At 50.8% G+C, this 26,571-nt stretch overlaps 1 protein-coding gene and 1 long non-coding RNA gene across 2 annotated transcripts in view; one reads left to right on the top strand and one right to left on the bottom strand.

The window, feature by feature from the left end:
- PRKAG2 (protein kinase AMP-activated non-catalytic subunit gamma 2) overlaps positions 1-26,571 on the bottom strand; it is a 265,607-nt gene that overhangs the window by 142,110 nt on the left and 96,926 nt on the right.
- LOC144284716 (uncharacterized) lies at positions 7,678-12,515 on the top strand. Its single transcript, XR_013353177.1, has 3 exons — positions 7,678-7,807; positions 10,819-11,137; positions 11,643-12,515. It is a non-coding gene; the product is annotated as an uncharacterized LOC144284716 (long non-coding RNA).

The following is a 26,571-nucleotide window of genomic DNA, read 5'->3' as shown; positions in this document are numbered from 1 at the left end:
CTTTCTGCGGCCTACAGAAACCCCACTGGGGACACACAGCCCTTCACCTTGGCCCACAGGCACCAGACATGTGCCCCATACTCGAAAGACCGTGTCCTTGAAAGGAAAGGCAGAAACCCGCCCCCCAGAGGGAAGTAGCCTAAGGGGAAGCCGGGTATGCAAGGCCCAGGAGCCAGGGTGTCTGGACCCTGGGTGCTGGAGGCTCAGCTCTCAAGGAAGCCAGACTGTCCCCCTGCAGAGTTGAAAACACTTGGAAGTAAAAGGTAAAGAGGAGTCAGAAATATGGGAAAGCGATCAGATACGAACTATATTTTCTGATTTTCTGTGTTCTTGTTCTGAAATCTGAGTCCTCACCCATGGGAGAGAGGCTGCCCCTCCCAGGGCCACCAATTCTTACACAGAGCATGCCTTCCATAGGCAAACAGACCAATCCAGAGCCCCTACTCAGTACCTCTCCTCGGGTTCTTACACTCAGAAGGCATGATTTGCACCCCCTCCCAACCCCCGGCCTAACCACCCCAGGGCCAGGGACCAACAACCAGAGACAGCCTGACACCCCCACAGCCTACTGGAAATATTCAAATTAGCCAATTCTGAAGCCGCTAACCCTGCCTGGCCTTGCCTTTCCTGTGGAAACCCCAATGAAGGCTCCCGTAAACCCTCCGTTTGAGAATACATCTCCCCATCATCTACAGGAGGCCTTTCTCTTTTTCCTTCTTTGCTCCATACTGGCAGACATTAAAAGGTTTCCCAACGTATATACACAGTAAACTGCCAACAGAAAAGCTTCAAGGGACATACGTGTTCATTCCAACTAACCAAAATTTCCCAGAAACTTTTGATGGAAGTGCATCTGTCCTGAAGGGGCTTCCCAAGGCCTTCCCTTCCCCAGGGACTGAGTATAGAGACAGCAGGTGCCAGGCCTGCCATCTGAAGCTCAGGGGGTCCTGTTCTCTGCTGGGTCCAGCCTTGTCTCCCAGCAAAGCTGTGTTTCTGAGGAGGAAGGGGCTGTAGGTGATCTGGTTTATAGATACAAAAGTGATAGAGAGATGGAACGCAGTCTTGGCTGGGTCCTAGTAGTTTCACCACTTGTTTCCTGTTCTTGATGAAATCCTTGGCATTAGCTGATTCGTGTTCCATCTTTTAACCTAACATGGGGCTCGGCCAAGCATTTCAGTGATCTGAGTGACCCAAACTGGCTTCTGAACCTGCCTTGAGCCTTCTACTCCCTCCTTCCCAGCAGTGCTCTTGCTCTGGAGCCCCAAGACCAGGTACCTGTGGACCCGCTTTCACAGCCAGGGATTTCTCCAGGCCCACCGTCACTGCATGGCTCTGGGGCCACTATTCACACTGGACTCTTCAGGCCAGGCATAGTTGTGACCTGGGGCCTAGCTGGGAGGGCACACGCGCCCTCCTGGGGGCTTACACTCTGGACCACTACCCCTGTCATGGGATACCTGTGAAGGCCAGCCAGGGAAGGGCCAAGGCCTGGGCCCAGGGACATGTGGGACAAGAAGCCACGTAGGCCCTCAAGGAACATCCAAGGGCTGGTGCTTGAGAGCATTTGGACCTTGTATGTTTTTTCTTCTCAATCATTAAAGACAAACTATTACTTGAAGACAGACTTCATCCCGCTCTTTAAATGTACCAACTTCTTGATTTCATCTAGAAGCAAGAAGCCCACACAATGCTTTCGGCTGCCCAGGCTCCTGGGCCCTAAGACCCACCACAGGCCAGGTCCCTCTGGGAGGTTCTGGATAATGGAGCATCAGGGTTTGTCTGACCCCAGCCAGTTATTCCAGCCCTAAGCCGAGTCACCGAGCCATAGGACGCTTCTCTACCACTGTCCAGACTCACTGTGTTTAAATCCCCCCTTTTCCTGAGTGTTTCTCCCTTACTTCTTTATGTACTCCGCCGGCCCTGCAATCTCATCTCACTGCCTATCAGATACCTGTGGTGCCAGCATCATTTGTGCAGCGTCAGACCAGGGCTCCCCAGAGGACAGCAGCTCCGGGATCCATACTGCTTACACGCTACCTAACCTCTTGGAGCCCATGAGCACCCATTTCCCTGTCTCTGTTGTCACTCAACCTGCTGCCAGGATGCTCCCCTCTGTCCTGCTGGGACTGAGAAAGGAAGGGGCATGGAGAGTGACAGTTCCAGCCACCACTGTCTCCCCCAGTCCTCCTCCGAGACCCTGGGGTCACCACACAGATGGGGAGCCAAAGGACAGAGCAGGGGAGCACACAGCCCGAGGGAACGCACACCCCGAGCCTCTGTGCCTCCCGCCAGCCTGAGGGGTGGTGACCTCCTGCCCTGCTGAGTGATCCAGGGAGCCTGCAGAGAGGATGAATCCGGAAGTGCTTAACTGAGATTTTCTCAGGAAGCCCTCAGCCGGGCCATGCCTTCCACCTGTTGTCAACCAGGGGCCCGTGTCCAGGGACCGCCAAGCAGTACATGGTAACGGCTGCCCAGGGGAGTCAGGGAGAGGAATGAAGAGCTCCTCCAGCAGGGGCGCAGGGTGGGATGGAAGGGGGCCAGCGAGCCAGGCCTCTCTCTCCTGATTTCTAGCTGAGATGGGCATTCCTACACTGTGTGCTGCTCCAGAAACACCATGAAATGCCCTCCTGTAATCCTAAAGGCCTCCATCCCTGACTGCTACGGACTCTGAAGGACCCCCACACACACACCCTGAACACCCCATCTTTGCAGATGAGATGCTGTATCTACAGGAGTCCTCTGAGCGAGCACAAATTTGGCAAAGAGAATAAGAGCCAGGGCTGAGCGGTTCCAGGTGGGCACCAGGCCCACAAAGAGGCAGGGTGGGGGCTGCAGTCCCAGGGTGGCCGTAGGGAAAGCCCAGCCCTCAGGGCCCATCAGGGCTCTCCTTGGCCTCCAGGGGCTCCCTCTCAAGCAGATACGACCTCAAGTCCTCTGCACATCAACACGACAGTGAATAACCTGGCCGCCCGAGCTCACCCTCCCACCTGGTCTCCCACTGAGCACTTGGGTCTGCCTCCTTTTGTCCATACACTGGCCTCTTGCTGCTCCTGGAACACAGCAAGGTGTCCCTCCTCAGCATTCAGGCTTCCACCTGGCTGGAATGACCTGCACACAGGGGTCGGCATGGCCTGCCTCCTCGTGTCTCTCAAGCCTGGGCCGAGGAGACCTCCTGTAGAGGTCCAGTAGACCTTTCTCTACTGCACTCACCACCGCCTGGCATCGCAAATGAAGGCTCACTTGTCTGTTGAACAAGCCACAAAGGACAAGTACCATGTGATTCCACTTGTGTGAGGTTCCTAGAGCACTCAATTCATAGAGACAGGAAGTTGAAAGGCAGGTGCCAGGGGCTGGGAAGGATGGGATGGGAGGGGCTGTTTGATGGGTGCAGAGTTTTAGGTGGGTGTGATGGAAAGTTCTGGAGATGGATGGGGATGGTAATTGCACAACAATGTAAATGTACTTACTGCCACTGAACTGTGCACTCAGACGTGGGTAAGGTGGGAAATCTTACCTTACCACAATTTAAGAAACCATCTCAGGGGTCTGCCTCACTAGGGGTGGTGGGTGTCTTGCTCACTGTTGCACCCCAGACACTGGTGAGACTGTCAGAGCACCCAGCATAGCTGAACCTGAGGATGGGAATGTGACACTGTTCTCCCTACTTCTCTATATGCTTGAAAACGTCCATGACAGAGAGGTAAAGATGTGTGTTTGAACGAAAGACTGAATGAACACTGGTGTCTTTCGAGGTGACCGCAGTTGCACGAAGGCCACGGAGGGATGGGCAGGGAGCATAGGGGGACAGGCTGCGGGAGGCAGGACAGACCACAGACACCACTTTCCAGCCAGGCCCGCTGCTCGAGGCCAAGGGCCAGGGACACTCCCCCAAGTACCATGCCCGCTGCAGCTCCGTTTGCAGAGAGCTGGGCCTGGCAGTGTAGGGGCATGAGTGCACCTGGGCATGAGGAACTCTGGAACTTTTTCCAGAAGTGGTTGTACATGGATCCTGAAGAAGACTAATGGGAAGGGGAGGCTCTCTGTAAAGCAAAGACGCATCAGATGTTCTGGTCTTCAGGGTCACTGAGGTACCCCTGCAGCACAGGGACAGAGCGCCAGCTTCTGGATGCACTCCTTGGCTTCCTATCTCCAGAGGGGTCCCCAGAAGGGATCCCTTAAGACTCCAAGTACACACATCTTTTAATTACTCCCCTCTAGTTGCAGAGGGTAAAGTTGCTGCAGCCAATTCTCGTCTATCTCGTCTAGCATAATCCTTCCTAGTCTTCCTTTTACAATTTTTATTATTATTGCCACAGGCTCTTTGTCGACATAATCTGGATGTCTGTGGGCCAGAGAGGCTGGAAAGTCAAAATCATCGCTTCCTCATCACACAGAGCATGAAAACCTGAGGTGCCTGACTCACTTTGCAGGGGAGCTGGGAAGACACTAAACTCTGAGGCCAAAATGGATGAGCTTTTCATGAATCTGAACTTTCAGGGTGTTTTATCACAAGTCTTGAAGGTTCCAAATACCAAGGAGAGTCAAGCACCTGCAAAGCAAAATGCCATCCAGGCAAATACAAATGGACTTTGTGATTGCTGACCAGCCATGGCCTGATTCGGTTGCTCTGGCCAATCAGGAGGCTGTGGAGACAGATGTGTGCGAGTGTGTGCACGGGTGTACGTGCGCACACAGGCGCAGCAATCATGTGTCTCAGCCTGAGGAACTGCAGGAAAACCAGCCAGTGAGACAGAGTGTGCCTTGTTCCAGGAGGAACAGCTCTACCCTCAGCTGTAGCTGAGGACATGGTGAATGGCTCCCAGGACAGCAGGCATGGTCCCGGAGGGCGAGGACCCAAGCTGACCACCTGAGTGTTCTTGATTTGAGGGAAACGGAGCTCAAGCACAGGACATTGTCATCACCCTCATGGAAGCTTTCTTGGGGGGCACAAGAGACTTCCTCTAAAACTCTGTGCTTCAGGAATAACCGTCGGAAAGAGTGGATCAGGACGGCTGAAAGGGAATTCAGAAAACAAGAATCCCAAAGCAATATACCTGCTTATCAACCAGGAGCAGTGCCTCCCATAACCAGCAGTTCTGTAGTGAGAATGTGTGATAGGGTCAGAATGACAGATGGGGCGCCCCCTTGGGGACACGTTGCTGTCCCTGAGGAGCCAGGAGATCACAGAACAGGTGACCGGACTTTACAGGAGGGATGGTTAAGCCGAGTCCTGAGGGGTGGCTGAGGGTTAGTGAGGCACGGAGGGCAGGGGATGTCCAGTGGACACTGTGCTGTTTTTTCATTCAGCATCTCCCTGCCTGGCACTGTCAGAGGGGCCGACACCTGCCATCAGGCTTTGCTCTTGGCTCCTTGCACATGGAGACTAACAAAATCAGGACACGCCACAGACCTGGATGCCTGAGCTTCGGCCACCTCCAGCACCTCAGCCTGCTTCCCAAGCCCCTGAGGGAGGTTCTGGAGGGAGCCCTGATTTTCCTGACCCCAGTCAGAGCTGGCATTTGCATGTGAGCACTGACAAAACTTAATCGACATTCAAATATTATTTTTTATCTCCGAAGCATAAGAGATATGATGACAGCCAAATTTTAAGTGCAAGAGGAGAAATCACAGTCTGGCAAATAATAGGCTTTTAATAATGGGTCTGCCCATCCCCATTAGCAAAATGAGACTTTTAGTTAAATATTGGGTTTGGATTTAATTCCAAGGTAAATGAGTGTTTATTACTTTATTATTTAAAAAGAGTCTTCTTTTCAAACCACACCTATGACTCAAGTCCAAGACATCTGCCATTCCTTTCTGGGGCAGGGGCATGCGTCATGCTCCTACCTAACCTCACTATAGCATCCTATCACACACTACTCCTGATCTTTCACAAGGTTGAAAACTCCCCGGTTCCAGGGATGCTGTGTCCTTTGGTCACACTCCCCAGGGTCACCAGCCTCCCACTGGGGCCGCCAGAGGCTTTCTGGAAGTAGCTGGTTAAATTGGATTAGCAAGCGAAGTCAGCAAGTTTTATATCCATCTGTTTGAGATGTTTTGCCAAAGTCATTTCTCTACTACGACGCATGAGGACTGTTTTTTGTTTTTGACACCATGTCACATTCCACTCAAGAGACACAATTTAAGGCACTGCTCAGCTTCCCCCATCTTCACAACCTCTGGGATGTACGTGTGGCCCTGTTGCTCAGGAACATCCCACGGCAGACAGGCAGTAGCCACCAGGAACTTAAAACGAAGAAGCCTGCCATCTAATTTTGAGTGGGCAGGTCTTAGCCAGGCTTCTGGGAGCTAAGACTGCTTTGGCATCTACCTGCCGCACCAGCCAGCCAGCCAGCCAGAGGGAAAACCTACCCCAAATCCACAGGTCACTGGAAGTGCTGAATTGCAGATGCTCCCCCACCTGTCCTGGTCACAGTGGTTCCCCTCCCTGTGTGTGGAGAAGCTGAGGCAGGTCCCAGAAGCCAGGGAGACCACAAAGCAAACTTCTCCCCCAGGGGACACAAATCAGGCTGGTGCTTTTCCCTCCCACGTTAACCCTTGATCGGTCTGATTACTCAGCCACAGTGCCTAGGGTCTGTCCCCTTGACCCATAACACTAGTCTTCTCTAGCCACACACATTTTACCTTTAACAGCCAAAATAGTCCCAGCCCATTCTTTCTTTTTCCCAAGCTGCCGGTTTTGCCTAAATGAACGACAATCCAATTGCTCCCTAACCCCATCGGGCCAGGTGTGGTAAAACAGAGGGGACAGTCTCAGAATAGCGTCGGGCAGTTCACTGCAAGCATTACCATCAACAAGGAGACCCTTGTCACCCGAGTCCTCTAACTACCGCCTGGCAGTTAGTTCCGCACACAGCTCCTGCTTAGGAGGCTGTGCACACACACACAAACTGTGGGGCATCCCCCCTCTGGCCCAGGGCCAGCAGAGAACCGGGCAAAGGGCAGGGTCCTACCAAAAAGGCCATGGGGCTCCGACTGGCGCCTCTCAGTGCTCCGGTTTGGATCCTTGTGCTTCTTGTTCCCCCTGAGACTGCCGAAGCGCTTCATGAGTAGCTGTGGCCCCACGAGCAGTGGCATGTGACCATGCCAGGACCCGCAGAGCCCCGCGTCAGCACCAGGTGGCAGGGAGCCAGGGCAGGGGCAGCATCAGCCGGCAGGTGTGGGGCAACGGGGCACCGGCAGCCTCAGCAAACAGGAGCCCTTGAATCCAGGGGCCCTGGCCAGGGGCCCTCACGCCCACACAGGTGGGTCCCTCTCAGGGCCGGCAGCCCGGGGACTTGCAGGGCAAGCCCAGCGCAGTCCTTCCTCCGAGGGAGAGCTCAGCTGCCCCCCTGCACGCCTCCGGAGTAGCCCGCTGGCCTTAAGTAGGCAAGACACCGCTTCGGCACAACCTGCCGCGGGTTTGTTTATGTGGCTAAGGTCAGCAGAGTGCTCAGGCGCTCCAGGGCTTTTTCCTCCTTAAAATCAGAAAAGGAGGCAAGACTAAATAGGCAAGCGGCGCCCCGGCCCGCCGGTCATGTGCAGATCTGCAGATGTCTCTTTAAAAAGACTGTAAAAGGAAACCGCCCTGGACAGACAATTCTTGGCACCAATTGGCCGGAGCACATTCCCATTATGACATGACATCACACAACTATTTTGATTCATGTGTTCCAGGGTTCCACGGGGTCAGGAGGCTCCAGCTGCTTCTTGGTAGAGGAGCCACGGGTCCCCAGGCTGGAAATCACGGAACCTATTATTTCAGCTCGTGCTCCTTCGCGATGAGAGATGCGAGATCACCTGTGAGGTGGGGCTACAGGGACCCCTGGAATTCCCCGGAAGGTTTCTTCAGCAAATGCACACTTTGAGCCCTGGGCTTGTTAAGAATTGTAGAATGACAGAGCTTGCATTTATTTATTTATTTAGTAGACACCACACTCCCAGGGAGCCCCACATGGAGCTGGAACTCACCACCCTGAGCCCAAGACCTGAGCTGAGATCAGGAGTCAGATATTTAACCTGATTGAGCCACTCAGGACCCCTAGAATGACAGCGCTTTTAGACAGAGATTTTAGAAAGGATCTAATCCAGCCTTCTTCCATTACAGATGGGGAAGTTGAGGCTCAGGAAGGGGCTGGGACTTAACCAAGGTTCTGTAGCTAACGGCAGAACCAGGGCTAGAATTCTAATCTTCACTTCTAAGCCAAACCCTGATCTAATAAAACACAACAAAAAACCCATACGTGTTTTGCAACTAATAAACCAAACTTTAAAAATACAATACAGAAAAATAATTTTTATTTTTATTATTTTTAAGATTTAATTATTTATTCATGAGAGACACAGGCAGAGGGAGAAGCAGGCTCCCTGCAGGGAGCCCGATGTGGGACTCAATCCCAGGACCCCGGGATCACAACCTGAGCCAATTTTTAAATTAAAAAAAAATTTTTTTTCTGATATCTTCACTAGATTAAAGGGAAGTTACAGGATGTGCTATTGACTAGCTTTCTGATCTCAAAAAGTTACTTCTCATTTCTGGGCCTCAATTTCTACTTCTGTGTATCAAGATAAGATTTGATCACATTAGGATTTCATCTAGTCCAGAAGTCTGAACTTCTAATGTCTGTTCGGTGTGCCTTTTCTTTCCTGCTGGGACTGATGGACAGAAACAGTGATCAAATATTTGTAGCAAGCATGCATGAATGAACAAACAAAATAGTTTTGCCCTCAAGGAATTTGCAAATAACAAGGATAAACTGTAAAGCAATAGTAACTGCATAAAAAAGGCAGAATGTGATCAATCCCAAGTGGCCAGTATAGACCATGAGTGCCATCAACACACATGGATGGAGGGGCAATTGTGTGCCCCCCACTCTTGGAAGGGAGAGCTTGAGTTGGCCTTGAGGGTTGGAGGGTCCTGAGGAAAGGAAAGAGGCCAGGTCAGCACAGCCCCTAGAACAAGCTGCAAGACCCACCTCTAGTTGGGTCCCCCAGTGTACAAGTGGATCATCTCTTGTTAAAAATGGTAGCCCAGCCCAGGTGGCTTGGCAGTTTAATGCCTGCCTTCGGCCCAGGACGTGATCCTAGAGACCTGGGATCGAGTTCCACATTGGGCTCCCTGCATGGAGCCTGCTTCTCCCCCTCTGCCTGTGTCTCTTCTCTGCCTCTCTCTCTCTCTGTCTCTCAAGAATAAATAAATAAAATCTTAAAAAAAAATAGTAGCCCATACTTACTGAGATTAAACTCTGAAAAAAACAGCATAGGTAGACTTTTCCCACCACTGAGATTTTTCTTTCTTTTCTTCTCTTTTCTTCTTTTCTTTCTTTTTCTTTTTTTTAAAATGTATTATCAATTCAGCTCCTAACAGAAGGTGAAATGTTCTCCTGATTTAAAAATAAAACAGGGGATCCCTGGGTGGTGCAGTGGTTTAGCGCCTGCCTTTGGCCCGGGGCGGGATCCTGGAGACCCGGGATCGAGTCCCACGTCAGGCTCCCAGTGCATGGAGCCTGCTTCTCCCTCTGCCTGTGTCTCTGCCTCTCTCTGTCTCTTGTGAATAGATAAATAAAATCTTTAAAAAAATAAGTAAAAATAAAAACAGGGACGCCTAGGTGGCTCGGTGGTTGAGTGTTTGCCTTTGGCTCAGGGTGGGATCCCAGGGCCCTCCCTAGAGGGATCCTGCTTCTCCCTCTGCCTATGTCTGCCTCTCTTTGTGTCTCTCATGAATAAATAAAATGTTTAAAAAAATAAAACAAAATAAACCAGGAGCACCTGACGACTCAGTTGGTAGAACATGTGACTCTTGATCTCAGGGTCATGAGTTTGAGCCCCACATTGGGCATAGAGACTACTTAAAAAGAAAAAATAAATAAATAAAAATCCACCTAAAAAAATAAAAGCAAAGCAGAACTTCTTTAGGAAAAGGCTACTGAACACGTGTTCCAGTAACAAAGAGTCATACTTGATTAGAAGGAAGATGAAAAGTTTTTGTCTAAGCCAATATAATATTCTTGTACTATATGATAAAGAATGGAGTGAGAGAGAACATTTCAAAGCTTAGTGACTAAATAGGAGTGTAAATTCGTATGGAAAATAAACAATGACTTTGGCGCGCCTGATGGTTCTGTGCTTTGTTTCCTGGTCACTCACTCATCAAATAGTTATTAAACCTCCACCAAATGTACAGGACAGTTACTGATGGAGGAGATTAGTGCTACAAATAATTCAAAGACTTTCTTGTCCTCTAAGAACTATATTTTAATTACTAAAATAATAATCCTGTTTGTTGAGTGCCTACCATAAGCCAGTTGGAGTGCTGGTCACCTCACAGTTATCTAACTGCAATCTTCCCAACACCCTGTGAGGCAGGCATTAATACCATTTTATTTAAAGATGAACAACAGGGGTGCCTGGGTGGCTCAATGGGTTAAGCATCTGCCTTCAGCTCAGGTCATGATCTCAGGGTCCTGGGATCAAGCCCCACATCAGTCTCCCTCCTCAGCGGGGAGCCTGCTTCTCGCTCTCCCTCTGCCTCCTCCCCTGCTCATGCTCTCTCTCTCTCACTCTCAAATAAATAAAATATTTAAAAAAAAAAAAAAAAGTGAGCCAGAGAGGTAGCTTGACCAGGATCACACAGCTAACAGTTGGGAGAACACAGACTTGAATCCTTGTTATATGATTCCAAGGAAAATTCACCACCAGCATAGCAAGAGACTGGGCATTGCCCTAGGCTGAATGTTACGGGACGCAGAAGACCCCTGGGGACTGACTGGGGTGCTTTGGAAAGCTGCTCTATTCTCACTGGCACTTTTTGATCTTCAGGCTGGTGGGCTTAGAGGAGAAAGAAAGATGGACCATGTTTGAAAGTCCAGCCTGAGATACGGACCAGCCCTGCAGGTGGAGAGTCTATGACACCTGACTTGACAGAGAAGCTTGCTGTGCTCTGGAAAGACAAGGCCAACCTGCTCACCAACCCCATAGATGCATGCAGGTTGCGGGGCAGAGGAGCAGGAAGCCTGCTGTTTCCTCAGTGCTGCGTGGCCAGGACTCACTGCTGTGCTCAGCTCAGGGCCCTACACTGTCTGAATTCACTCAACAGGAGCATCTGGTGCTTTGTAGAGGAGCATAAAGCGGAGAGAAGGTAAGTGTATCACCCAGATCATCCAAGGCCACTATTTTGTTACTGAGATGGTAACGGAATATTCTGGAAAGAAATAGTGGACTTGGTCTAATTCAGCAAAAAGTTTTTGGCTCATACAGTTCCCTGTCCTGCAGGACAGATCCTGGAAAGCTTGAGATGGAAGGTTAAGGGCAGCTTTCAGCTTGACAGACACAATCCCCAAAGAGACCCCCCACCTACACCAACATGGACTTTTGACCTCACTCGAAATGTTCTTCCCAGGGTCGGTTTTACCCAAGAGCAGAGGAAAAGGCTGCTGGCGACACCTGAGTTCAGAAACATACAGGCAGTGGTGTTCTGGAAAATGCTAAGCGGGCAGATCTTTGGGAGGCGGGGAGGACAGGTTTGTGGTCGGCCACACTCCGTGGTGTAGACGCTCAACAATGACCTATTTCAAGGCACCAGCGGGGCTCAGACAGTCTTGCAAGATTCCTGATAATTTAACAATCAGCTCGCTCACCCCTAGGGTCCTCCTGTTTGACTCACACGTGCCTACAACATCTTCAACTGGAGAGGATGCTTCTTATGCCACAGAGAGATGAATGCTGATATGCTGGCAGAGGGGACCTGGTCACACTGAGGTTCAGTCACCAAGGACCCTGCCTCCAACACATTGACTGAGGGGCCAGGAGAGATGATCATTCACTCCCTTCTTCACCGTTTCCACCAGCTGATGGTCTCGAACGAACGGGAGCGACACCGCTTTACATAGCTCTGATTCAGCCAGCAGGAATATGTTCTGATGGAATGCTTTCCATACTTGGAACTTTTTTTTTTAAGGGAAGGGCTGGAAGAAAAGGAACTAGTGGCTACCAAGATGGAACAACCTTTTTTTTTTTTTTTTTTTTTTTTTAAATTATGTATTAGAGAATGAGAAAGAACATGAGAGCACAAGCGGAGAGTAAGATAGAGGGCCAGAGGCAGAGGGAGAAGTAGGCTTGATCCCAGGACCCTGAGATCATGACCTGAGCTTAAGGCAGACAACTTAACCAACTGAACCACCTAGGGGTCCCTGGAACTTCTTTTAAAATGTATTTTTAAAGGTTCTGGGTCTTTCTAGATCATACTTTACAAGTCACTCGTTGGGGCTGGAATAGGACCAGGTGACTGGGGCAAGAGATGGCTTCTGTCCTAGCACTTGCCCCAGGCTGAGGGAACACGGCCTCCCTAATCAGCACTCGGAGGTTCTACAAGGTTGGGGGGGGGGTGGAATTATGGGTAATTCAAGTTGCATTGTTTGTTTTTTGTTGTTGGAACTGTAGTTTTTCAACTATGAACCTACACCTGACAACCAGAAAAATAAAACAGCCCTGAAGAGTAGTACTTCCTGCAGACATGGCATACTGTGTGCTGGCTTCATTATTTTGTGTGTTTGTGTTTTCTTTTCTTGCGACTCCCTGGTAGTGGGAGCCTCACCTGCTAGGAGAACCAGAATCAGCACTGGGTGGGTGAGTTCTTAGAGGTGGCTCATGAGTCAGGAGGCAGGCCAGGGAAGACAAGCAGGCTGTTGTCTGGGCTCCTCAGTCAGCATGGGGGCAGCATAGCCTGACCCGGGGTGATCTTGACAGAAGGCCCTGGAACCAAGGGAAGCGGTTGTGATGGATCCCCTGCCCTTGGCCAACCAAAGGTCTGCACTCCCCCGAAGGCAGCATCCTTAGGGTGAGCAAGGTAGAGGGCAGGGCCACAGGGTGACAATGGGGGACAGGTGCCCTTACCTTCATGTGTGCATTTTACCAGAGGGGACTCTGTGCATAGGTGAATGGTGGTGCAAACCATTCAGCAGCAAGAGTGTGGAGGGGACTGTCTAACGAGTGGCACTGCTGGAGATAGGAGAGATGGAGAAGGGACATCAAAGGGAGGGCAGACAGGCCAGCAGGACGGGCCAGGGGCCAGAAAACTCCCTGTGCAGCCTGCTGCCCCTCCACACTACGAGCATTAGCAAGTGCATGAACTTCTGATGTGTGACACCTCCTGGCGACCCTGGTGATCACCAAGATGCAGGTGATCTAGGAGGCCTTGTTCCCATAGCCTGGGGGTGACTGCAAAGATATAAGACCTCCATGGCCCCAATAACTTGGTCCCGTTTCCAGGCTTCTGGTTGTGGCCCCAACCAGGACGTGTCCCCTCTCTGCAGTAGACAGCATGGGTGATGCCAAGCTCCCCTTGTCATCCCATCCCTGTACACACAACTGTGCGCAGCAGCAGAGGGCCCTGACTGGTGAGGGGGTCCCCATGGGGTCACGCAGGTCATTGGGACAATCCCATCCATCTCCTTCAGGAGCTCAGGTTGGGCAGTCCAGGGAATATTCACAGGAGCAATCCACTCTGATGCCCACTCTTCCTGGGGATTTCTAGTTATATTAAAAAAAATTTTTAAGGCCCAAAACTTTATCATTGAAGTGACTTGGGTACTGTGTTATGTGCAGCTGTGAACTGACCAAAATAGTCACAAGCAGCCAGGATGAGAGAGAAGCACCTAGGCTCTGCAGACCATGCTCACTAAAGGCTCTTGGTGCCCTCAGGATGGGTTCTCATGGCCCAGACGCACCCCTCAAACATGCCCTCACACCCGGGGTCAAGGACACCTTCCACTTGAACAGAGTATAGAGACTTTTCCCAAAGTGCCACGTGGGGAGGTAGGAGGCCAACCCTTGCTGTTCAATTGAAGAAATAAGAGAGGCTCAGAGAAGTAAAATGATTTGCCCAGGATCCCACGGAAGGCCAGGGTTAGGGCTGGCATCAGACACAGGGTCCAGTTCCCCCGTCCTGGGCCTGTGGGATCTGGGGTCGCCTCTTCTCTGTGGGAATGCGCGAAGAGTAAATAAAGACACTTCAACTGAAAATTCACTCAGAGACCTTTGAGGACCATGTGATAGTACCTGAAAAGCACCCAGATCCCTGAAAGTCTATGAGCCAAACAGAATCCCATTATGTAAGAGGGCAGTGGGCCCCTCGGAGCGGGGGCAGCCACACGCGTTAGCACATAGTTGCTCATGCTCTCCTGCTGGTTGCAAAATACTGTGTCATATTTCATGGAAAGTTCTAAAGGTCACCATGGCACTTGACTGTGAGTGAGACTGCCGTGTCACCTCATGGGGCTTCCGTGTCCCTTCCCTGAGCTGTTTATGCAGCTGAGGCTCTGAAGAGTGACACACCCCCACCCTGCCTCAGGCACCTGTGCCCACACTTGCGAGTCACTCCAGCACGCGCACAGCTCACTCACAGCTGCCCCACGAGCTGGAGTTTTGAGACTCCAGTTTGAGTGACAAGAGGGTGATTTTTTTGGCAAAGACAAACCAAACCACCTCGGCGTAAATAGTTCAACACACACCAATGACATCTAAGCCCCATGACAATAGGGGTATCATCTTTAAAAATACAGAAGTGCTCAGGAAAAGTGAGAAACGATGGCAATAACTATTTTTAGCATGCTCAAGTGTAGCACCTAGAAGTATGAATCCCTAGATGGTCTTAAAATCTTCCAGGGGGTTGGGCAGCCCGGGTGGCTCAGTGGTTTAGCGCTGCCTTCAGCCCAGGGCGTGATCCTGGAGACCCGGGATCGGGTCCCACATCAGGCTCCCTGCATGGAGCCTGCTTCTCCCTCTGCCTGTGTCTCTGCCTCTCTCTCTGTGTCTCTCATGAATAAATAAATAAAATCTTTAAAAAATAAAATAAATAAAATAAAATCTCCCAGGGGCATCATGTATCCTATGGGGCCCCCCAGTGTGTGTGTGGGGGGGGGTCATCATGGCCCTTGTAGTCCCTGGGGGTCTCTCTGCCAGGCCAAGAGCTCTGCGGGTGGCAGAGACCAGAGCTGTTCCCAACTCCAGCATTCAGAGGGTCCAGGGTGAACCTTGGGCTCTGGAGCTGTAGAGCGGTGCCTTTCACAAACTAGATTCCAAAGATTCTAGAGGCCGAGCATCTGGATCTTCCATTTAGTTCTCTCCCTGAGTTATGTCCTGGAAGGGCCTGAGTGATAAAGGAATGTGCAGAATCCTTGGCAGGGGTCAAGACCTCATCAACTCCCCCAGAGTGTGGCCACCTAAGTCTTCACCTCCCAGGCAGCCAAGCACGGTTTCTGTTTCCAGAATCCGGGGCTCCTCGTGGAGGCCGTAGCTGCTTTTCTCCTTCCAACATCTAGAAGCCACTGGTTTAAAATGAGACCTGAGCTGAAGTTTGCCTTTAATCTGTTTCTTCTGAACAGCGACATATACCATGAAACAGGACGATAAACAGGAAGGTTTTAAATTCTCAGGTCCAACATAGCACCTGAAAGCCACATTGGCTTCACTTATCAGGATGCGATTTTGAGCCATTTAGTTTATTCTTCCATTTTCCTCTCATAAAAGAGATCATAGCACCACCTGAGCCCATTCCCTGGAAGTTCTGAGGGGATCAAATGAGATAAAATTGTAAACGTATCTTGAAAGCCACAGAGCATTGTACAGACAGAGAGCATTGTCTCAACCTTCAAGCAGCCCGGAAAGAGCCTTGCTGGCTCAGACTCCGAGGGCCTCAAAGACATCCATGGGGAAAACCACAGCAAAGCCTCAGTTACTGAAAGGCACCTCCTTGGGCCAGACCCAGGGCTGGCTGCCTGGACTCAGCGTCGGGGTAGGGAGCTGCTAGGAGCAGCCCGTGTGCTGGTCCTGCTCCCAATCTCCACCCAGGACTCACGAGTAATTGGACAAAACCCCACTCATCAGCCCAAACACTCAAGGCCCAAGCATTTTATTTCTTCAGTGAGTAACCAAGGGACTTTGCTACTAATGATTTACTCTTTTTAACCACACGCACAAAGAATATTGGTTCTTAGCACCATGTTGCAATGGGGGCTGCTATTCAGGCAAGAACACGGCTGCAGAGCATGCAGCTGGCACAAGTAAGGAGACAGGGAGGATCAGAGGGCAGAAGCCTTCACAGTACATAACGGGGTCCCTGCATCTCAGTGCTGGCTGCCTGGGTTTGCCGGGGCACATCACGGGGCAACCCGGTCAGGGCCCTAAATCATCTGTAAAGAGTGATGTTATGTTTCATATCTTTTGAATGAGGAAATGGCAAAGTGTATAGTGCATCTAACACTTAAAAAGATGCCTGTTGGGTGCTTAATGGTTTAAGTTTCAAATATCCAGCACGTAGGCTGGATAACGTCCCTAGGCTGGTTCACTTCTTGATATTGCCAAGATATCAAAATAGTATTCAGACTGCCTGCTGACACAGATTGACCTTACCCCAAACTGGTCGGATGTGACCGTCGTCACCGTCTCACCTCGACTTCCTTTCCATTACTCTAAAGGAGGTGATACTGCCCCTAAGGAAGTGAAAATGGCTCTTGGAAAGGTGCACGTACTCTTTTCACATATAAAGTGCAGGTAGACACATAGTATATACGTAGTATATGCTACATCTCTTCTACTAAAATTGCAAGGGGGAGATTAGTAACCAATGTTTAAGAAGGGTACTTGGGGTGGAGGGTGATAAAAAGAAAAGGCTGATTAATTTTAAAAAGGAAGGCAGACAGGGACTTTGCTGAGTATTCGTCATCCATCGTAATTAGACAACATACAAGCTGTGACAGTGATAAGCCACAAAATAGTTGAATGTGTACATAATTTTGAAAGATTCCTTTCAGGTTTGGGTATAGCAGGCAGGGGACTAACTGCCTTTCAGTATCCATCACTGAACTGTTTGGTCTTTTTTTCAATCATGTGACTGAGCTGCTTTACTGAAACGAAAATGTAAAGAGAATAAAACATGAACAAAAAAAAAATTTCATAATTGGGGATCAGTATCTACAGCAAGGAAAATCAGCAAGGTGCATTCTCAGTACATTGCTTCCACAAAAAGCTAAAAAAAAAAAAAAAGAAAAGAAAAATGTTGGGCAACCCTTCTGTAAGCAGCAGCATGAAGAAAGAGCACCTCCTGGCATGCATGCCATCTGGCTGTTATCTCTTATCTCTGGCCCAGAGGTGGAAGATTAGCCAGGAACATTACCCCCATCTTTCCCCAATGAGGAGAATGTGCAAAGGGGAGGTGGGTGGTGGGGGGGTTGGGGTAACTGAGTGACAGGCACTGAGGAGGGCACTTGATGGGATGAGAACTGGGTGTTATACTATATGTTGGCAAATCGAACTCTGATAGAAACAAATGAAAAAAAATGTTTGAGAATGTAGCTTCCTCCCCTTCAGGCGATGACGTGGGGCTGGTGGAGGAAGGGTTCCTGCTGGATCAGAGGGTGAGGAGGACGGTGGGGGTTCTCCTCCTGAAACCTAGGAGCCACAAGAGCCAGGGCAGCGTGCCCCTCACATGTCCCCACCCAGGGGAAAGGCTGGAAAGAAACTGGACCCACTGCAGTCAAGGGACTCCTTGACGTTTGGAGGGTAAGACTCAGAAACAATGCTCCAGAGAATCGGTTGTCTTCCTCTTCCCTCCCTGGAGGCTTTAGGGGAGCAATCAGACCCCGAGCCAGCCTGTCACGATGTGGTGACAATGAGGCAGGCCTCTCCTCCATCAGCCTGTCCCGGAGTCTCCATACTCAATGGGCTGTGGTCACCGGCAACCCCACCCCTTCGTTTCAACAAGTCGAAGCGCCCAGACGGGCCAAGTACTAAGGAGCAATACATTCAAGTATTTTTGGTCATCAACATCTTGCTGTCATTGAAAATGTAAGTTTTTTTTTTAAACATTTTATTTATTGGGGGTAGCCCCAGTGGCGCAGCGGTTTGGTGCCGCCTGCAGCCTGGGATGTGATCCTGGAGACCCGGGATCGAGTCCCATATCGGGCTCCCTGCATGGAGCCTGCTTCTCCCTCTGCCTGTGTCTCTGCCTCTCTCTATGTCTATGAATAAATAAATAAAATCTTAAAAAAAATAAAACATTTTATTTATTTATTGGAGACACAGAGAGAGGCAGAGACACAGGCAGAGACAGTAGCAGGCTCCCTGTGGGGAGCTTGATATAGGACTTGATCTCAGGACTCTGGGATCGTGACCTGAACCAAAGGCAGACACTCAACTACTGAGCCACCCAAGTGTCTCGAAAGTACAAGTTTTTGTACAGCAAAGGACACGATAGAGAGGAAGAAAAAACAGCCCACAGAAAAGGAGAAGAAATCCACAAAGCACACATTTGCTAAGTGTCTGGCAACTGAATGTAGAAGGAACATCTATAATTCAGCAACAAAAAGACAATCCAATGGAAAAATGAATAGACATTTGCCCAGAGAAGATATACAAGGGGCCCTAAGTGCATGGGAAAACGCCCAATGTCCCAAGGAAAGGCCGGGTCAAAACCACACTCAGATAGCACCTTGCATCCACCAGGAGGGCAACAGCAACAAGTGGGAAGTTGCAGGTGTTGGGGAGGTGGAGTGACGGGAAGCCTCAGGTGTTGTTGGGGGGGATGCACGATGCCACAGCTGCTATGGAAGACAGCGTGGACATTCCCCATCAAGTTCAACACAGAGTTGCCACAGGACCCAGAAAGTCCACGCCTAGCTATCCACCCCAAAGAGCTGAAAACAAGTGTTCAGAGATGTGAATATCGAGGTTCACAGCAGCATTATTCACAGTAGCCAAAAGGTGGACACAACCCAAACGTCCATCAACAGATGGACGGATAAACAACATGTGGCCTGTCTGTACAATGGGCTAGTATTCTTGCATAAAAAAGAACGGAACCCTGGCACCTGCTACGACTACAACGTGGATACATCTTCAAAACGGCACGCTGAGTAAAAGCAGCCAGACATGAAAGGTTATATTTTGTATGATTCTATTATATGAAGTGTCCAGAAGAGGTAAATCAAAAGAGGCAGGAAATAGATCTGTGTTGCCAGGAATGAGGAGGAAGGGGAACTGGGAGTAGTGGGTGTAAGGTTTCCATTTGGGGCGATGAAAAAGTTCTGAAAGTAGATGGTGGTGAAGGATGCACAGCCATGTGAACATACTTAATGCCTCTGAACTATACACTTTAAAATGGTTAAGATGGGGCGCCTGGATGGCTCAGTCGGTTGAGCATCTGACTCTTGGTTTGGGCTCAGGTCACAATCTCAGGGTCATGAGATCGAGCCCCACATCAGGCTCTGCACTCAGTGGGGAATCTGCTTAGGATTCTCTGTCTCCCTCTGCCCATCCCCTACAAAATAAAATTAAATAAACTAGTTAAGATGGTAAATGATAGGTTGTATTTTACCACACACAAAAAAAGAGTTAAATTAGGGACGCCTGGGTGGCTCAGCAGTTGAGTAGTCTGCCTTTACCTCTGGGCGTGATTCTGGATTCCTGGGATCAAGTCCCACATCAGGCTCCTTGCATGAAGCCTGCTTCTCCTCCCTCTGCCTGTGTCTCTGCCTCTCTTCCAGTGTCTCTCATGAATGAATAAATAAAATCTTTAAAGAAAGAGCTAAATTAGACCATGCAGATGATAGAGGAAAATATACATGAATTCCCCTACCATCCGGATTTAGGGAAAGGCTTTCTATTGACGCTTAAGTGTTTTTACCTACAGTCCAAGAGCCATTTCCATGTTTCTTGAGAGTCATCTATTCATGTCTGTTGCCATATTGGCTCAAAGATATCATCTCTATGTTTTTTTAAGGCCACATAGCAGTCTACCCTGTGGACATACGTTCTTTGTTGTATCCAGCTACTCTCCTAGATGCAAGCCTATTTCAGTGTGTCTGCTGAGAGGACCTAGAAGCAGTGTTGCCCCAGCAGCTGTGAGTACATTTAGCACCTAGATCCTATTTCTAAATTATATTGGCCACTAAAAGTAGCAAGGGCTCTTTGGAGATTCCAGGTCAGGGCAGGGAAAGGACAAGATGAGGCCGGAAGACTTTGTTTTACCAGAAAGTAAGGCAGTGCTCCTAACATGACAGTCACAGGAAATAGGGACCAGCCCAAGGGGCTCCTGCCAGCAAGAACAAGATAATGATCATGACAAACCAAACCACTGAATAAAAGGACATACCTACATACATACATATGTAGGAAAGGAAATTTCCTTCCTTAGTAGAATCCCAATTAATCAATATATTTATAGCAATAACTCAGGCAAAACTAATCAATTGATGCTAAAACTCACAAATGAAAGTTTGATGAGAAAGATTTTTATGTAATTCCAAAGCAGCTCCCCATGAAATATTTATTGCTTATGAAGGGAAAAACAGCAATTTTGTTAGGACCTCACCATGGTAGCTACTTCCCTTAACCAGGGGATGGGTCTGCATCACTAGTAGTGGGTCAGAGCGACATCATGTGCTTCCCCTTGCGACACGAGGACAGGACATCAGGCCTGTGGCACTGCTGCCCAACCAGCAAACCCAAATCTAACTGTAAGGATGCATCAGACAAACCCTGAATGAAGCAGAGTCTGCCCAGTAACTGGCCTGTGGTCTTGGAAAATGTTGGGATCATGAGAGACAAGACTGAGGTAGCTCCAGATTGACAGTCTTGGGAGAAAGGAGAATCACATGCAGTGCCCGACTGGGGGCTTCCTCTTTCAAAACATGATGCTATGGAGATAACTCGTGAACAGTGAATGAAGCCTGTAGTTCAGTGAATACGATCAGATTAATGTCAATTTCCTGATTTAAAAAAAAAACGATTTTATTTATTTATTTATTTATTTATGAGAGACACAGAGAGAGAAGCAGAGACACAGGCAGAGGAGAAGCAGGTTTCCTTCAGGGAGCCCGATGCGGGACTCGATCCCAGGACCCTGGGATCATGCCCTGAGCCAAAGGCAGATGCTCAACCGCTGAGCCAGCCAGGTGCCCCTATTTCTTGATTTTGATAATTAAACTCTACTTTGGAGTATGTGCCTGTTTTTATAAAATATACACTGAAGCATTTAGGGGTACAGGGACATTATGCCCTGCAACTCATTTTTGACAGTTCAGATTTTAGATAAACACACATAAATATTTATGTATTGGGGATGGGGGAGATATAAGCCATTGTGTGAAAATGTTCACAGTGGGGAATCAGGCTGGAGGGTATATGAGAATTCTCCGTACTATTTTTGCAATTTTTTCTGTGTGTGTGAAATTGCCAAATAAAATGTTATTTTTAAAAAGGAATTAAGAAATAAAGCAGCAGGGCAAGAATGCAAGGTTCATTAGCATCTCCTTTCACTTTGCCCCACAATCACCCAGGCAGGCTTTTAAAGCACTGGAGAGCTCTACCAGTTCTCTGGGGGAACGGAGATTCTACTGGAAAATTTCCCTTGGCTTCTCCCAAACAGCAACACGGCCCCTTAGAATAACAACCCAGCGGCTGGGCGGCTGGCGCCCAGGATACCTTTCAGGGACACCTGCGTGGTAGCCAGCAGAGGGCGCTCTCCCAGGGGACCCACGCTGGGTGCCAGGCCACATAGCTCTGCGATGTGTTGGCTGAACTTTTCAGGAAACTTGGATGCCACACATACTTTTCCTTTCTTTGCGGGTAGGCGAGATGAGTCACGTTTTTCTGAAGTCGGCTCAGGCCCCAGGATTCAGTCTCACCAGCTGCCCTGATCCAGAAGGCTCCAGCAGCAGTGGGTGAGCCCAGGGCCCTGGCCCGGCTTTGGCTGAGCCAGGTCAGCTCAGGGGAGGTCAGAGGACGGGGCACAGCACTCTGGAGCATGGGCAACTCAGGGAAAGTCTTACTTACCAGTGGGGGGGGGCCCAGCTCTGGCTCAGAGCCCCCCGGCCCCACTGCCTTCTCCCATCTCACGGCCCCTAATCAGGGCCTACTGATTCTTCAGGCCTGGCTGGTCCATTCATTTGTTCATTGCTCCCCCCCCCCCCCCCGCCTTCATTCACTCAAACGGCCTCTCTGATAGCAGGGACCCAGGACAGAGAGCTGAAGCGCAGGCCGACCCCTGCGCCTGCCTGGAAGAAGAGGTGCTGCAGGAGGTAGTAGAAATGGAGCCTGGCGTGTAGGAAGTGTATTTCAGGATCAACGCCCACGACAAGGAAAGGAAGGAGGCAAGGTTGGGCCACAGACCTAAGTGAGGGGCAATGCAGACCCGGCGAGGCCCCTGCAGAGAGTTCCAGAGCAGAGATGATACCCTAGAGTTGTCCTGAGTGGGGCGAGGGGGCCAGTCCTTCACACTCATGTGCAGGCCATCTCAGGAGGGGGCATGACCCTGTGTCAGGGGGTTCCCTGTCGTGGGCACAGCCAGCAGCTTGGGGTCTGAATCCCTCATTCCTGAAGGGAATGGTGTGCATCCCTGGATGGGGAATGTCAGGGGCCAGGCAGGCAGGCAGCCAAGGGCCAGGGTGTGTGGGATGTGGTGAGACTTCAGATTTCCACTTGAGTGTGGTGGGGGAGGAATGAGGGTAGGGGAGTTGAAAAGGATGATAAGATTTATGATTTAAAACAGGGGAACACAATCCCGCTGGCCATCTGCTTTTATAAATAAAGATTTATCGGAATGCAGTTCACATTATGTCTACGGCTGCGTATCTTCAAGAGACACCAGGCGGCCCACAAAGCCTAAAATATTTACCATCAGGCCTTGTCCAGGAAACATGTGCTGGCCCTGATTTGAAAAGACTCTCTCCTTCCACAGCCTCCCTGGCAGCCAGATGGCCCCTCACAGGGTCCGAGGCCCCTCAAGACCCTGCCCAGTACTCACCCCCCATTTGCACCACTCCATTTAATGGCTGAGTTTACATTCTATCACCCACATATGCCAAGAGGCTGCTCCAGGGCTGTCAGGACCCTGGCGGGAGTGGGTTCCCAGAGCAGTGGAGTGACAGTCCTTGGTATCTCCACCTGTGTCAGGAACAGCCTTTCCAGCCTCCACCCAACCACAACCCTGCCTAACCCTGTGGAGGGGCCCCAGCCGTGTCCTGCTCAGCCTCTGGGCACGTCCTTGTGTCCATCACGGGAAGGAAGAGGGCCACATCAATGATGAGTTCAAAAGACGAGCTAATGTGTACGAGGAGAAAATGAGTGAAAGAAAATAAAGTCAGGGCCCAGAGGCCAGAAGCAGGAATTCCATCCACTCTGGCAGCTGGAATTGGGAGCATGTGGTTAAAGTGAGCAATATCTGGCTGGGGTTAGGGTGCAAAGAAGCCCGTGTCTGCCCATCCTAGGGCTGGGAAGGGAGAGTTTTAGGGTCCCTTAAGGCGCATCATGGGGCAAGTTTCCCTGCTCGCCATGTGCCTTCAGCATCTTGGAAAGGTTGCAGATTGCTGGCTGAGCCCCCACCCCACCCCAGGCCTCTCACTGCTGCAGCATGGGCACCTGCCACACAGGTCCTGGGACCTGCTCTGAGAGCGAGGTTCAAAACCAGGCCTGCAAATGATGCCCTGAGACCATCGGCAAACACGAGAATCTGCTTACGTGGAGGCGGGGGCTGGACCACATACTCAGGACACCCTAGAGCTGACTCCTTACAACGGAGGTGCCACAGCTTCTGTGGCTTCTTGTTACTGCGCCTGGACGTATCAGCCAGTTGCACCCAGGTGCAGAGCACAGCACCCAGGCACTCACCTGCACTGCTGGCGGGTCCCCCGCTCCATCTGCTGGGCACACAAGGCGCTGCCCCTGCAGCTGTGTGGCCCAGGCTCCCCTGTGAGCTGGCTTCCAGCTGGGGTGAGAGAGAGAGGCCTTGGGAAGCATCTCTGGCCGTGGCTGCATCCCCTCTGGTTCCCAATGTGACAGCCAGGCAGACTGACCTCAGCTCCGGGGCCCAGTTCCACCAGCCATGTCTGCAACGCCCTTGCCTCATGCTGCCCTCCTCCCTCCACCTCCTCTACCCAGGAAGGCACAGGCTTTTTTACTGATCTCTGGTTTGCCTCCCTGACTCTAGCCTGGCTTCTCAACAACACCCTTGCGTTTATAACCATAGAGCCCCGAGGTCCTGGCTGTTGGGAATGCACAGGTAGTTTGCTGGCACCGGTAGGACCCCGACTGGCACTTCACATGAACAGATTCCTTAAGAGGACAGGAGAAGAAAGCAGCCTCCAGTTCCAGACCCAAGGGCTGAGGGACACGTGGCACTCCGTGGGCCCCTCGCGTAGGCGCGACAGGCTGGTGGCACTCATGGGCTGATGGGCTGCCTGGGGCTGGCCGGGCGAGCTGAGGCAGGGAGGTTCCCGGCACCAGGGAGCCCTTGGTGTGTGAATCAGAGACTCAAGGTTCTAAATTAAAGTTCATTCCTCTGTACCCAGCACAGAACCTCTGTCATTGCACGGGAAAACAAACTTTTATTTGAAAAATAAACTCGAGTTGCTGGGAGAGAAAGGAGGAGCTCTCCATAATCCAAGACAGACATGGTGTGAAAGGACCAGAAGTTTTCCAAGTTAAACAAACTTCTCTGGAAAGCCTGTGCAAATTTCAAAAGGCTGTCCTGGCATCCATTGATACAGACCCATGGACAAGGAGCTGGCCTGACAGCCCTCAGATGCAACCAACCTGCTCCAGGACGACAGTCATCCGTGGCGGGGTTTTGGGGTTTCAGTTGAAGTATGAACAGAGAATTGATTGATTTTGGGTGTTCAAAGTACCCACGACCTTGGGCACAGTGGTGAGCCGATCTTAGAACCTGGAACTTGGAACGTCCAGCATTGCACATCCCTGGCAAATCCCCAGAGCTTCCTTCCACCCAAATGATTGTGCTCTAGAAGCTCCCAGCCAGCCTTGCTTCGCAGGCATTCAACACCCATCCTGCGGGTCATGACCATCTATGGTGGTATCTTCCAAAGTGCAGCCCCGGCCCCGCCCCACCACCAAACCAGCTGTGTGGGCCAGAGAAGGCATGCTTCTAGAACAGGCAAGCATCGAAGTGAAACTAGAATGCAGGGGCCAGGGTCAATACTGTTCTGGGGCAATACCGTTCCTTGAGAAATGGTTTTCAGTCTCATGTACGCACATGCTGGATGACAGCCTGAGATGTCTCCCTTCCTGGGGGTCGCAGCCCAAGACGTTCTGAACCCACTGTGAAGCTTCTGGTCTCATCTTCATGCCCCAGGCTGAAAGTTCCCTCGATGCAGATTCCCTGGGTGCCAAGGTCTGTCCTCCACCTTCTCCTCTTTGCCCGTCCTACAGATCCAATGGTCACGACCTCGAGTAGCCGTCAATATAATCACAGTAGGTGGCTGTCCAGGTCAATGATTTTCAATAACGCTTCCGCCAGTAGTAGTCACTCGGTGTGAACTGCTGCCCATACAGGACAAGGTGCCATTTCTTGCTCAGTAGGGGGAGGGGGGACCGCTGGCAAAATGCCACCCTATCTTAGCCGCCAAGAGCCACCACTGCCCAATCGTGGGGTTCTGGGAAGACAACAGCTTCCTAAAAAGCATGGTTTTGGTGCTAGAAATTCCCTCTCAGTTATACGCTGCAGGTGGCAACTGACCCCGAAATATGTGACCTTTAGTTTCTATACTGAACATCTTAGTTTGAACACCTTTGTCAGACCTTTCCCAAAGACAATTTCAGTCCAAGGCTGGAGGGAAAGGTTAAAGGCACTGTAGCTCTCAGAGCCCGGAGCCCACACAAGAGGAAGAAGACAGAGAAGGGAGCCCTGGGGCCCCCAAAATGACTTTGCCCCGTTACTGTGTGATAAGGACCAGCCCTTTCCCTGCAGGTGACGGCAGCTTTCCATCCCTCCTCCAGACACACCTGCTCATCCAGGTGCATCCGCAGGCCAGGTCCCCAGGCTCTCCTCGGGGAGGGCAACAGTCGGAGGCCTCAAGGCCGTGTGAAGGCTCTAAGTGGCCCTGGGGAGGACCTTGCAGAGCACGGGGAAGCAAGACGTGAGCACGTGAAACATTAAACACACGATTTTCCCCAAAGACAGGAGGTAACAGCAGCACAGTGCAGGGGAACACAGACGACGCAGATGCTGAAAATAACAGTTATGTTTCAGGGCCCTGGCAGACTGCTCACAGCAAGCATAGCCCGGTAAGGCCTTCTGCAGGTGGCGGCCTCAGAGGAGGCGGGAAGCCACCTAAACTGATGTCCGGGTCCATTCCGGTGGCCCCCAGCTGCTCCCCAAGCTCCCCGCTCAGCGGCCGACTCCCGCCTCCAGAGCGCAGGACATTCCCCTGTAACACACACTGACAGCTTCCCAGTTCACTCAGCCAAGTCCCGGGATCCTGCCCTGGCCCACAAGGCCCCCTCACTTCCCTGACCTCGCCGCCCTCTCCCTCCCGACTCAATTCTAGCCATGCCAACCAGCAGTCACACCTGCTCAGGACATTTGCACTGCTCCTGCCTCTGCTATGCACAGCTGCCCCACACGCCCCCCTTGGCTGCCCAGCTCCCTGGTTCCGTCCCACTTCCCACCCCGCTCAGAGCTTCCACATCCCTCAGTCCGGCACAGAGCAGCACCCTCCAACCCTCACCCCTTTACCCGTTTTGTTTTTTTTTTCGGTACCAGCTGACATTTCTGCACGCACA

The sequence above is a fragment of the Canis aureus genome, chromosome 15 (assembly GCF_053574225.1).
Source record: "Canis aureus isolate CA01 chromosome 15, VMU_Caureus_v.1.0, whole genome shotgun sequence".
Taxonomy (NCBI): Eukaryota; Metazoa; Chordata; class Mammalia; order Carnivora; family Canidae; genus Canis; species Canis aureus.
This window is presented reverse-complemented; position numbering and strand designations above follow the sequence as displayed.